General features: G+C 33.0%; 1 long non-coding RNA gene across 4 annotated transcripts; it reads left to right on the forward strand.

Moving 5' to 3' along the window:
- Window positions 1-5354: 5354 nt before the first annotated feature.
- Window positions 5355-8504, forward strand: LOC114181514. Of its 4 annotated transcripts, none has more exons than XR_003603829.1 (5): window positions 5381-6190; window positions 6778-7002; window positions 7266-7375; window positions 8032-8150; window positions 8263-8504. It is a non-coding gene; the product is annotated as an uncharacterized LOC114181514 (long non-coding RNA). The 4 variants fall into 4 exon arrangements; XR_003603828.1 differs by having other exon boundaries at window positions 5387-6190; window positions 8060-8150; XR_003603830.1 differs by having other exon boundaries at window positions 5355-6190; window positions 7250-8150.
- The last annotated feature ends 4318 nt before the right edge of the window (window positions 8505-12822 follow it).

Raw genomic sequence — 12822 nt, forward strand, 5'->3', positions numbered from 1 at the left:
ACAGAGTTGTAGAAAGGAAGCACCATTGCAGACAGCGAGAGAGAGAGAAGTGAAGCATTGCATTTGTGTGTGTGGGTTACTGGAGACAGCGGGTACCAGAAGTCGTCGACGTCAACCATTTCATCGTCCCCACCGTACCATTCAACCGTTCTGTGAGTCCATTACACCTCTTTCCCCCTTGCGTATTCGTCGAAAGGTGTTCCTCCTTCCAAAACCCTTATTTTGTTTGTTTATTTTTATGGAACATAGTAGCCGAAAGTTGAACATGCAAAAATTTGTTTTTGATGACATTGAACATAAAGGTTGAAAATTTTCATCTATTTAACCCAAAGGTTACATTTTCCAGTGCTCTGAATGATAGATTAAGTCTACAACAGAAGGAGTTTATTGCTATTGTATGTCATTTGATATTTAAATTGGTTGTTGAGTAAATTGGGTGTTTGTGGCAGTTTCAAATTGTTATATTTGTCATGTCATCCGTAAGTGGGGAGTAAAGACTACATATGTGGGCAATCAAGTTACAAATTGTGGATCGAAGTTGTAGAATTTACAAGAACTAAAATATGGATATGTGATAACATAATGCAATCACTTACACAAATTTTGCCCTATTCTATGTCCATTTAATAAACACTGAATATTCACCGTCGTGGGTGTTTGTGACTCTTTCAAATTGTTCAAGTCGTCAAATCTTCCATATTTGGGGAGTAAAGCATTAACATGTGGGGGGTACTGGTAGAAAATGTGGACTGCACTTGCAGGTTGTAAAGAAATATAATTGTGGTAATTTGATGACATCATGCAATCACTAAAACACTAAATATTGACCATGGTGGATATTTGTCGTTTTTTAAAATTATCAAAATCCCCAAGTCATCTGTAAGTGGGGAGTGAAACATTAATATGTGGGGAGTGAAGTCAAAAATTATGTTTCGAGGTCGTAGATATTTAAAAAGGTACAAAATTCATTTTTCATCATGCAATGCAGTAACTATCACAAATTTTCTATCTACCAAAATGCATGACCAAAACACTAAACATTAACCCTGGGTCTTTGTTGAATGTTTGAAATTATCAAAATCGGCATGTCATTCGTAAGTGTGGAATCAAGCATTAATATGTGGGGAGTGAAGTTGGATATTATGTTTCGAGGTTGCAGATTTTTTTAAAACTAATTTAAATATGGTATTGGGTTCACATTATTCACTCACTTAAACAAATTTACCATTTTCCAATTTCCATTGACTAGCGTGGGTGTTTTATTACTTGACAATTGACAAAATACTTGTTGACATGAGAAGCCAATGTGGTTTGCTTCTTGAAGATTTGATGAAGATTGAATGAAGCTCTTTTGAACTATCTTAAAGCCATAACCATTGGAATGAAGCCTACATTGATGAAGGAAATGAGATTTGATGATATCTATGGTGATCAAGGCTGGAATGTGTGCTCTCCATGTAGTTACATCATTAAGAAAGTGTAATTGTAGTTTGTAATTCATGTTGTAGACCTTAAAGCATTTATTAGATGTAGTTTGGTCTTTGTTGTGTTTTTAATCTGTTGAATGGCTTTTTAACAGGTTAAAAGGTTGGCTGTAGTAGTCTTAAACTGCAACAAATTCAATCAGTTGATATAGTTTTTAATCGACTGATTTCACTTAAGTCAAGTGAAATCAACCGATTGATTTGAAAATCAACCTGTTGAATTTCGTAACAGTTTGACTATAAAAATTGTGATTTTCGAAAGAGAGGTCTGTTGATCATTTTAGAGCACGATTTGGTTCTGGAAATTGGTGGTAACTCTCTCCTTCGTGATCATCGATGTTGCAGTTGTTGAAGATTGATCTTGGATCAATTCTTGGAGCTTTTGGCTTGGTTTGAAGCTTGGAGAAAGTGGTTTGTGGTAGGCAAGGTTGTGCTACCACTAAGGTTTAATCTTTCTCAAGCTTTGTGTGTGTGCCTGGTGGTTTTTCAAGTCTGCAAGAGGGTTCTTCCTGTGCTGGTGTGATTCTTGTGTGATTCAAGAGTCTTTTGTGGTGTTTTTGCATATTTTGGAAGTATAAGGGTGGATACTTTGTAAAACTTTTGAAATAGTGCAACGTCAAGCTAAGGTGCCCTTGACAAACTGGATGTAGCTCACGTTTGAGTGAACCAGTATAAAAATTTGTGGTGTTCTCTCTTCTCTAACCTTTATCTCTTGCATTTTCATTTTAAAGTTTCAAGAACTTGTGCTTTAATCATCTTTTTCATGTTCTTGCATGTTTTCATAGCATCTGAAGCATTGAGCATGTTTGTATAATCATTTGGAATTGGTCTTGATCATTCTTGAGCATTGTTTCTGGTTTAAATTCAAATTCGCATTTTTGCATTTTTTTCAGTATTTCAGTCGACTATTTTTCAGTTTCAATCGATTGATTATACCAGAACAGAATCTGTTTAGTAAAATCAATTTGTTAACTTTGTTTTTGATCGATTGAAAGTGTATAGTTCAGTACTGTTTGCATCCTAACTTGGTGATCTATTTGATTCAATTAAAGGTGGTTTTTAGCTTGCAAAGATAGCCTAAATTTTTAACTAGCCAATTCAACCCCCCCTTCTTGGCTTTTCAACCATTTCAAAACTAACAATACTCAACTCGTACGTAACTGGGGAGTCAGGAATTACTATGTGGGGAGTTAAGTTGAACATTATGTTTCCCAATTGCAGATATTTTTAAAACTAATTTAAATATCGTATTGAGATCTCACAATTCACCCACTTAAACAAAGTTTCCATTAGTCAATCTCCATTCACTGACGTGGGTGCTTTCTTACTTGACAATTGACAAAATACTCAAGTCATACTAAAGTGGGGAGTTAGGAATTAATATGTGGGGAGTTAATTTGAACATTATGTTTCCCGATTGCAGATATTAACAAAACTAATTTAAATCTCGTATTGGGATCACACAGTTCACCCACTTAAACAAATTTTCCATCATCCAATCTCCATTCACTATCGTGGGTGCTTTCTTGCTTGACAATTGACAAAATACTCAAGTCATATGTTATTGGGGAGTCAAGAATTAATATGTGGGGAGTTCAGTTGGACATTATGTTTCCAAGTTCCAGATATTTCTAAAATTAAATTAAATATCGTATTGGGATCACACAATTCACCCACTTAAACAAATTTTCAGTCTTCCAATTTCCATTGACTAACGTGGGTGTGTTCTTACTTGACAATTGACAAAATACTCAAGTCATACATAACTCGAGAGTCAGGAATTCATTTGTGAGGAGTTAAGTTGAACATTATGTATCCAGGTTACAGATATTTTTAAAACTAATTTAAATATCGTATTGGGATCACACAATTCACTCATTTAAACAAATGTTCCATCATCCAATATCCATTCACTAGTGTCGGTGCTTTCTTACTTGACAATTGACAAAATACCCAAGTCATACTAAAGTGGGGAGTCAGGAATTAGTATGTGGGGAGTTAAGTTAAACATTACGTTTCCAGGTTGCAAATATTTTCAAAACTAATTTAAATATCGTATTGGGATCACATAATTCAACCACTTAAACAAATTTTTCATCATCCAATCTCCATTCACTGACGTCGGTGCTTTCTTACTTGACAATTGACAAAATACTCGAGTCATACTTAAGTGGGAAGTCAGGAATTAATATGTGGGGAGTTAAGTTGAACATTATGTTCCAAGGTTGCAGATTATTTTAAAAGTAAGTTAAATATGGTATTAGGATCACACAATTCACCTACTTTAATAAATTTTCTATCATCTAATTTCCATTTACTAACGTCGGTGTTTGTCTTACTTGACAATTATCAAAATCATCAACTCAACCCGTAAGTGGGGAGTCAACTATTGATATGTGGGGAGTAGTGTTGCAAATTCCTAATTGCTCTTGCAGGTGGTTAAAAAATTAAAATATCATAACACACGTTGTCCTTCATACAATTTCAATAAACGAAACATTGCATATCCACCATAATTCGTGCTTATGTTGCTTGAAAGTTGTCAAAATCCGCAACTCATCAGTAAGTGGGGAGTTAAGAATTATTATCTGAGGACTAGTGTTGTAAATTCTAGACTACAATTGCATCTTTTAAAAAAATTTCAATATGGTTTTGTGATCACACAATGCATTCACTTACACACATTTTACATCATACAATTTTCATAACCTGAACATTGTATATTGACTAACGTGGGTGGTTTTGGTCCTTCAAAATTATAAATTACATCAAAGCTTAAATAAGTGGGGACTCAAGCATTCAAATGTGGGGAGTATTGTTGTAATTTCTACACTGTAATTGCAGATATATAAAAACTGTCAACATATAAATGAACAACAAAGTTCCAAATTAATATTCAGTCGAACTTCAACAACACATATGTCCTTCATGTGGGCACCCATTACAAAAAATCAGGGGATCTACCATATATTTTTAGTCAACAAAACAAATAACTTTACCAAAATATCACACTCCACTCAAATTAATTGAGACCACTGCATGCACTTCATTTCATTCGTGTTCAATCTAGAATTTTGCTCTTGGAAGTGCTTTACAATATCATCAAAGAACTTCGATAACAACTAACTTCTAACAAAGATGTCGTAGTATTGAAGGACGTCATGCTTGTGGATGTTGTCAACATCTAGAATCCAATCCTAAATGTATTGTTGTCTTATTTTTTGTAGTTCTTCCTGCCAAACAAATAATACAAATGTTACTGCATACATCACATTGAAATAGAAAATGAAAAAAATCCAAACAACAACACACAAGCACCCAAATACAGAATTCCCTGAATGTGTTTTCTTCAAAAATTGCAAAGAGCCACAACTCTAGAACACACAAAAGCGAACTATATCAACGGGCACTACAAATGCACAAAACAGTGACGACAACACCACCAAATCAGTTTTGCAAACTTCCATAAAAAAAAAACAAATTTTTTCCACCAAAGCTCAAAACTTTACCAAAAAAAAAGTTCATCATCATCGAAGACGTATGCACGTGTCTAATGGAAGCACAACAAACTTACAATGCAACGCTGTGGATGACAAAATCATTCCCGTCAACGTCTGAAGGTCGTCGTAGTCTCCACAAACCCACACAGACCGCTGGAAAATCACACCGAACTATAAATGCAACAGTTAGGATGAATGATATTCACTAGGAATAGTGGAAGTGACCTCCGGTATGGACTATCAAATGGTTGTCGACGAGAACTTGAGGTGGGTAGCCGCTATCTCTCTCTTTGTCTCCACCACTACTCAAAATTTTCTTTGTATTTCGTTCTCTCTATTTCACTTTGTCAACACACTGCTCAAAACTTTCTCTGCCTTTTGCTCTCTCCTTCAATTTGCAAAAACAATTTTCCACACACGTGTAACGTTTGCTTTAATTAAAGCATTTGTAATAAAATTAGTCGAAATATTTTGTCGAAATATCATTTTCTTTTTGGTATTCCTTGATTAGGACCCTACGAAGCGACGTCGTTATGGGACGGGCGTTCTCTTACCTTCTTGCAAAACAATGCTGGATAGGGACTGGTACGTGGATCAATCTCCCCTCGAGTTTCTCCAAACGACGCGTTTTTGTTGAACCCTAGCAGCACCTTATGTTTCATCAAATGCCGAGTTTCTCCTCCTTGTTCGACGCCAACATGAACGGTTTTCTCGACAGTGGTTTTGATTTCGATGTAGAGAGCTGTTTCTTAGCAGGTTTTTTGGGGGGAATGTGCCGAATTCAAACGCCGAGTTTACGGAGAGTCGACTCGGCAGGAGAGGCGTAACAGGGCAATGCTGTGGTCTCTTTAGAAGCTTTCTCCACCCACTCTGTATCGGAAGCGGATGGGGAGCTGTGGCGAGAGGCCGGGAATTTGGAGGAGTTGGAGCTTCCGCCTTCGGCGTCGGAGGTGGCCGAGAGGAGGAGGAAGAAAGAGGATAAGAAAGGGTTGAATTATGAATCTAATGAACACGGGAAGTTGTTGGAGAATGGTTTTGATGCGAATGATAATGATGATAATGAGAATGAGAATAATATTGGTGGTGGAGACCAGAAGGGAAAGAAGGCGATGCCGGCATAGAATCTCATGGCTGAGAGAAGGCAGAGGAAGAAACTGAATGATAAGTTGTACATGCTTTAGGTCTATCGTGCCCAAGATTAGCAAGGTTTGAAAAGTTTGGATTGAAGCATTTCTTATTTCTTTTAAACTAAATCTCATGATGGATCATGCTTTGCTGAGTTAGGAGTGGTTGGTTGTTTAAAGATGGCAAACTGGACTATCTGGCTCAAAATTATTACACTAGGCAAGGCTTGAGCTTTAAATCCCCAGTCTGAACTAGACCTGGATATTTTTAGCCCCAGCCCAATTAAACTTGATCTAAAATTGAGCTTTCACTGGACTTGGGCATGTTTTAGAAGCTAAAATCAAATGGAGTCTGATATATTTGTGTCCTTCCTCACTACAACCCACTGCCCGCAATGAGCCACATAATTAGCTTTGCCACCTCTTGTTATTTAGAATTATTAGATGCATTTTAGACATTTTAAATATCTTGTGATGTGAGGTGATTTATGGTTGTTTATGTTTGAATTATCTTATGTGGTGGTGGTTTTTGTGAATCTGAAATTTAAGCTGTGTGTATGTGTTGGTTTGGCTTGGTTGTTGTTGATTTGGTTATTGACACAATAGTTTTCTCCCTTGATGTGTTCGGAATGGTAGAAGCTGATTTTCTTTTTTTTTCTCTTTTGGTAGATGGATAGGGCTTCAATACTTGGGGATGCCATTGACTACCTTGTCGAGTTACTACAGCGGATTAATGATCTTCATAATGAACTAGAGTGAAGCCTGCCTGGCTCATCCCTTCCACCTTCTTCCAGCTTTCACCCTGTGGCACTCACTTTGGCTACCCTTCCCTGCCGCGTGAAGGAAGAACTATGTCCTACCGCTCTGCCATGTCCTAAAAATCAACCAGCAAAGGTATTTGATTGTCACAGTTCAAAATTGAATTTCTTCCCTGTCAGTTAATGTGCCAGGTCCCAAAAATATTCCGTAGTTTTTTTCATTATTTGGATCTTTGACAATTTACTTAGTGGCTTACTAAATATCTGAATAATTTAATGATTCTGTCGCAAAGTTTATTTTTAGTTTAGGAGGGTTAACTCATCTATATTACACTGTAAGCCAAATGATGGTTCTGGCTCTTCTGAATCCCTTGTTGATTCAGATTTTTTAACCTGCAGAGTAGATAGGCCAATAGGCCGTGATAGGTCCACTGATTTTAGTCGCTTGTTGCTTCTTGCAATGCCATGATGATCTGTCACTACTAGGATTGTGACTTCTCACATGACCTGTAAGTATACATGTGTGATGAATGCTAATTTGGTAATGATAATGGGCACTGAATTTGAATAAATACCTCCTTTGTTTCTGGATGAATTGCATCATATAGTGTGTCGACCTGTCAAAAATATTATTTCAGAGTCTGCATATTTCTTGCATATGGACTGCTTACCACATAGAAATTGCACTATTTATGCTCTTTTGCTAGGTCTTGTGCTACGTATTACATTTAGAAACATGTTTTTAACACTGATAATGGCTCCCATGTTTCATCTGTCACTGTTTTGATGGCTTCTTTTTTTCTTTTGAAATCCATCATCATTGTTTTGACGGCTTCAGTTTTTCTTGAAATCCATCACCGTTTTCTTTCTTTCTGTTAGTGATTTGATAGCTTCTGTTTTTTTTTTTGACACCCATCATTGCTTAGTGTTTTGCTTAGGTTACGTAACCTTCTCATATGCATTTATATGATTGTGCAAAAGGTAAAACTTGAAGAACTACTTCTTGTGTTGAGGGTATTGAACTTATATATGACGGGGTGTCTCAACACGGAACAACGTTTGTATCATTAACGTGTCAACTTTATGATATAAATTTTGTTATCATTCTGTAAAATTATTTAATATGGTGTTCAATAACATATTTGATCTTTGTCTTCATTATGAGGTATGATTGTGTTAATAAAAAAAATCAGGTATCATCGTGGTATATATATGCTCAAATACATTGAGTTGTGGAATGGTGTGGAAAGTTGGGATGGAATGCACATGCTAGACTTTACTGTGGTAAACATAACTTGACTAATTGGATTAATTTCATAATATTGCATATTAAGTTTGTGTTAGAATGCAAATGTCTTTTTTGGATTTCTTATGGTGTCATCTTATTTATGTGCAGTGTGAAATTCAATACTCTCGTAGACTACTGATTTGTCGATGGGTGTTGCACCCATTAAAGGAAAATAAGACAGCTACTCTGATGTCAACAAAACTTGGTCAAACATTTGTATGATGATGACCAGTTTTTTTGTAATTATTTGAGAGAAAACGAGGAAGAGAGAATGAGAGACTAAACCAGGAAATGAAGGCGCAATGGCAGATGTTATGTGCAGATCAAATAAAAAAAAATGTTGAAATTAACCATATTCAAATTAATCATATTCAGACGAATATAGACTACAATCCTTTGTAAAAAATAGTCTATAATCTAGTAATCAGAGTATAGACTAGATTCTATGAAGGAACCATAGTGTATACTTAACTAAAAATTGCAACAATGTCATAGTGTCTTTATAGACTATGGTTTTTATTAAAACCGTAGTTTATATGGTCTAGTTAAAATATGATATTTGCACTACCGAATATTGCTAAAATTAATTTAAAACATTCAAGAGAATTCAAAACTCTTCGATCACAATTATTATTCACTTTTTGAAGTTTAGAATTCCATTATAGTCTATTTAACATTAATAATAATTAGTAGCTAGAGATGAATGAGAAAAAAAAAACACAACAATGGATGCTCTTTATAACTGTGGGAATTAATGATTGAAGCATACTAAACGTTTTTATTTTGTGTCCGTTGAGAGAAATAATAGATACCCATTAACAGAACTCTATCTATACTTTAAGTATCAATAGAGACAGTAAATTGACTTATGTTGAAAGGTCTTTTTCTTATTTGTGTTTCTATTTTTTTATTTCATTTGTTAATAAACTAAGCTTCTTCTTTTTTGGTTTAAAGGATGGAAGAGAAATATTTTTTTAAAAATTGTGGATCTTCTGGACTGTTTTCCACCTATTTTATCTACTTTTTCTTCTGCATTTTCTCTGGTCTCTCTATCTCTTTCTTCAATAAAACTTTTAATTTTCCCCCCTCTGTACTTATTCTACTAACATATTTTCTTCTAACATGTTTATCTCCTTTCTACCGGGACATGACAGTAAAAAATAGAGTCAAAGAGAACCTCAATATTTGAAAAGAGGGAAAGTGACAAAAAATAAATAATTTGGATGGGTGTAAAATACGAGATTGATAACATTAACCAACTTGTTTAGTTCGGTTATAATTAGAATATTATGCTAATATCGGTTAACTAAAGTGATATAAACAGGTAGAATATTATGAATAAGTTTGGATATTATATATCATTTAGGTCAATTTTAGATGAGTGGGGTGTAATTTTCTAAAAGTAGAAGTATTTTCTTCCTTAATTTTGAGAACATAAAACAAGAGATAATAAAATTCATAATTTTAACCAATATATATATGATTTAGGACAAAAAGAACAATTAAAAATACGAGGAAAATTAATTTGATTCTACAAATAATTAAAATTTTAAATTAGATAAACAATAGAAATAAGTAGGAGAATAATGAACTAGTGATAGGATAATAAAAAATTGTATGGGATGTGATCAATTTCTCACTATACACTACTAAACAAACTTATATTTCTTGTCAATTTTGTTTTGAATTTCTTTTCGTAGGGAATACTTACAAATTTTGTTGTGAAAAAAAATTACAAGAAATTGCTATCATTTTTTGCAAAATATTTTGTATAAAACACTTTTCGCAACAAATTTTGTAGGAAATACTTGCAAATTTTATAATTTTGTAGGAAATAATTATCCACGAAAGAATTACCTGCCAATTAAGATTCTTAGAAAAAATGGCAGAAAAAAGTCTTTTCTACCAATTTTTTTTAACAAATTTGCAAGAAAAATCACATGTAATATGAGAATTTCTAGTAGTAATAAAAGTTGTATCCTTGGAAGTTTGCAAGGTTAAGAACTTTCCCTAGAGTTTCCTAAGTGAACACAACATTGTTCTTACAAAATTATGTTATCGTTGAAAAAGATTTTAATAGCAATCAAATACTTTTTCAATTCAATTTTTTTTATTTTTCTTCTTGAAAGATAACTTTATATAAGAATTGAGGAAAAGAGTTATTTTATATCCTGTTATGGATTGTTGAGTCAGTTTCAAACTCATTTTTTTAAAATCACTTGAATGTCTTCCTAGTGTTTACTAACTTTCATAGAGTATGCATTAAATGCACTTTGTGCATGGCTTAAATGCTCTTTTCCTCTTGATAATTGATTGGACTTATCAGGTCTTGATCAAAGAGCTTTTACTTGAAACTATGTAAATCTCATATTTGTACAAAGCAGATAATCATTTACATTGTTGAGAAAACAAACATTGGGGATTTGGTGAACCAAAACAAATTTAGCTCGAGTTTCAAGAGATTGTTAATGTGATAGAAGCTTTAAGTGGATCTTCATGGTGAGAGGTAAGAAATGAACATTCCCTTCAACATAGAATAAGCATATAGATATTCATAAAGTATGAAGTTAGCTTAAGATTATGTATGTTTTGTTTGAGAATGTAAATACTTATCAAATGTAAAAATAATAGTGCATAGTTTTATATTGTCTTACAAATGAAACACTTGCATGTTCTACAAACAAAGTATGACCATGTTTTATGCTTTATTGTTTTCATCACTTAGTGAAAATCATAATTGTTACACTTTTCTTTAATGCCACCTAGCCATTTATATTTTAAGAGGTCTTCTTCTTCAAGTTTGCATAAGCCCGTATTCAAATGCATGGATGTATTTTATGTATTCCATGCAACATTAAATTCATATCTCTTCTTCAAGAACGTTTAGATGTAAGGCATAACTGATCAAACTTAAGTTAGATAGTTTTAATCCAAACCTAAAAAAGTAAGTCTGCATAAGATTGATGGTCTTTCCAAAGTTGACATGCAGGCTTTTCAAAAGATTTGTTGATGTGGAACAACTTTAGCTTTTTCTTCAAAAGTTGTTGTGTTGATCTTTCGTGAGATCCTTTTGTAAAAGAGAAGAAATGAACATTCTTTTTATACATAGAACAAACATTTGTAATATTTGACATGCACTATAAAATGCTCAAAACTACATATTTATATCACTTTTCCAAGCATGAACTTATCAAACAAAGATATACTTTGTGTACACAAAATATTTCAACCCTACTATCCATTTCTTTTTCTTGTTTTCTTATCTATGCCTTTCTCTTTCTAACTTCTTTTCTTACCTTATCTATTTGCATATGAATGTATAACACTTTTACTTTATCAAAATTCAATTTGGAGTAAGTTTATTTCTCTTTAAAATCTCTTTATTCCTAATCCTTTAACTTTATTTGTAAGTATTTTCAAGTTTTAGACTTATTAGTTGATAAATTTTATTTTCTCAACTAGTGCATGTTTTGATTTTTGTTTTGGTTGTTTTGATACTATTTTATCAGGTTTCTAAAATTATTGGTGTATTTTCAACTCCATTTTTCTATTGCTTTGTGACCTAAGCAACTTTAAAGTAAGAGAAGTTATTTAATTAGTTGAGTTTATTTATAGTTAAAAGCATATGTGGAAGATGAAAAAAAATTAAAACTTGTTATTGAACTGATATGGTGTTAATTGAATTTTATTTAAGAAAATATTATGAAAATGCTATTGGTTAAAATTTTATGATGATGAAATTAAAACTAATTTTGAAGGTTTTTGTGAAATTTTGGAATTAAGATGGTTTGCGATCTAGTTTTGACTTGTAATATTCGTTTGTATAGCTTTATTTTTGTTTTTAACAGTGTATTTGAATGTTGTAGCCTTATGTTAAATGACAAATATATAAGACAAAAAGCATCTCTAACAACTTCATTCTGTCATGTGATTTACTTTGTGCATATTAAACTATGTGTGTGTCCAAGTTTGATCGATCGTGTTTAACCTTTAATAAAATTGTTTGAAATTAATATTGTGATGCTATTTGTGTTAATTGTTTGATGTTTTGGTTAGGTGAAAATTTTTGGAAATGTTAAAAATTGTAATATTGTTTGTGATATCGTGGAATATGTTCTATTTAAGATGTTATGTTACATTTAAGATATATTATTTGTGTATAATTGAAAATGTTTATGTATAAATGAAATTTAAATGTGTTGAAATGAGATTGATGAATGGATTAAAAATGAAGCTAATGTATGTTTATGCTCAATTAATCAATTTGTATGTCTGTAATTATTTGATGATGTAAAATTTAATATTCTTTATCGTGACCGAAAAAGAAACGAGTTTAAAAAGAAATTTGGAGTCGCCACCATAGTTATTTCTAGAAAACTATGAAAAACCATAAAATAAAGAAATTCTGCGAAAAAACAGTTTTTGGATCCGAGAGTCAGTTATGGCAAAAAGAAGGAGATTCATTAGCTCGTTATTTAGTTCGAATTGGTGAAATGATAGAATCCATAAAAATTATTCAACAGGCTTTGGAAGGACTTCCCGGCGGTCCATATGAAAATTTAGAAATCCGCTGCTTTGATAGAGAAAAAGAGCCAGAATGGAATGAGTTTGAGTATCGATTTATTAGTAAAAAATCGTCTTCGAGTTTTGAATTGCCAAAACAAGAAC

This window comes from Vigna unguiculata, chromosome 4, assembly GCF_004118075.2.
Source record: "Vigna unguiculata cultivar IT97K-499-35 chromosome 4, ASM411807v1, whole genome shotgun sequence".
In the NCBI taxonomy this organism is placed as follows: Eukaryota; Viridiplantae; Streptophyta; class Magnoliopsida; order Fabales; family Fabaceae; genus Vigna; species Vigna unguiculata.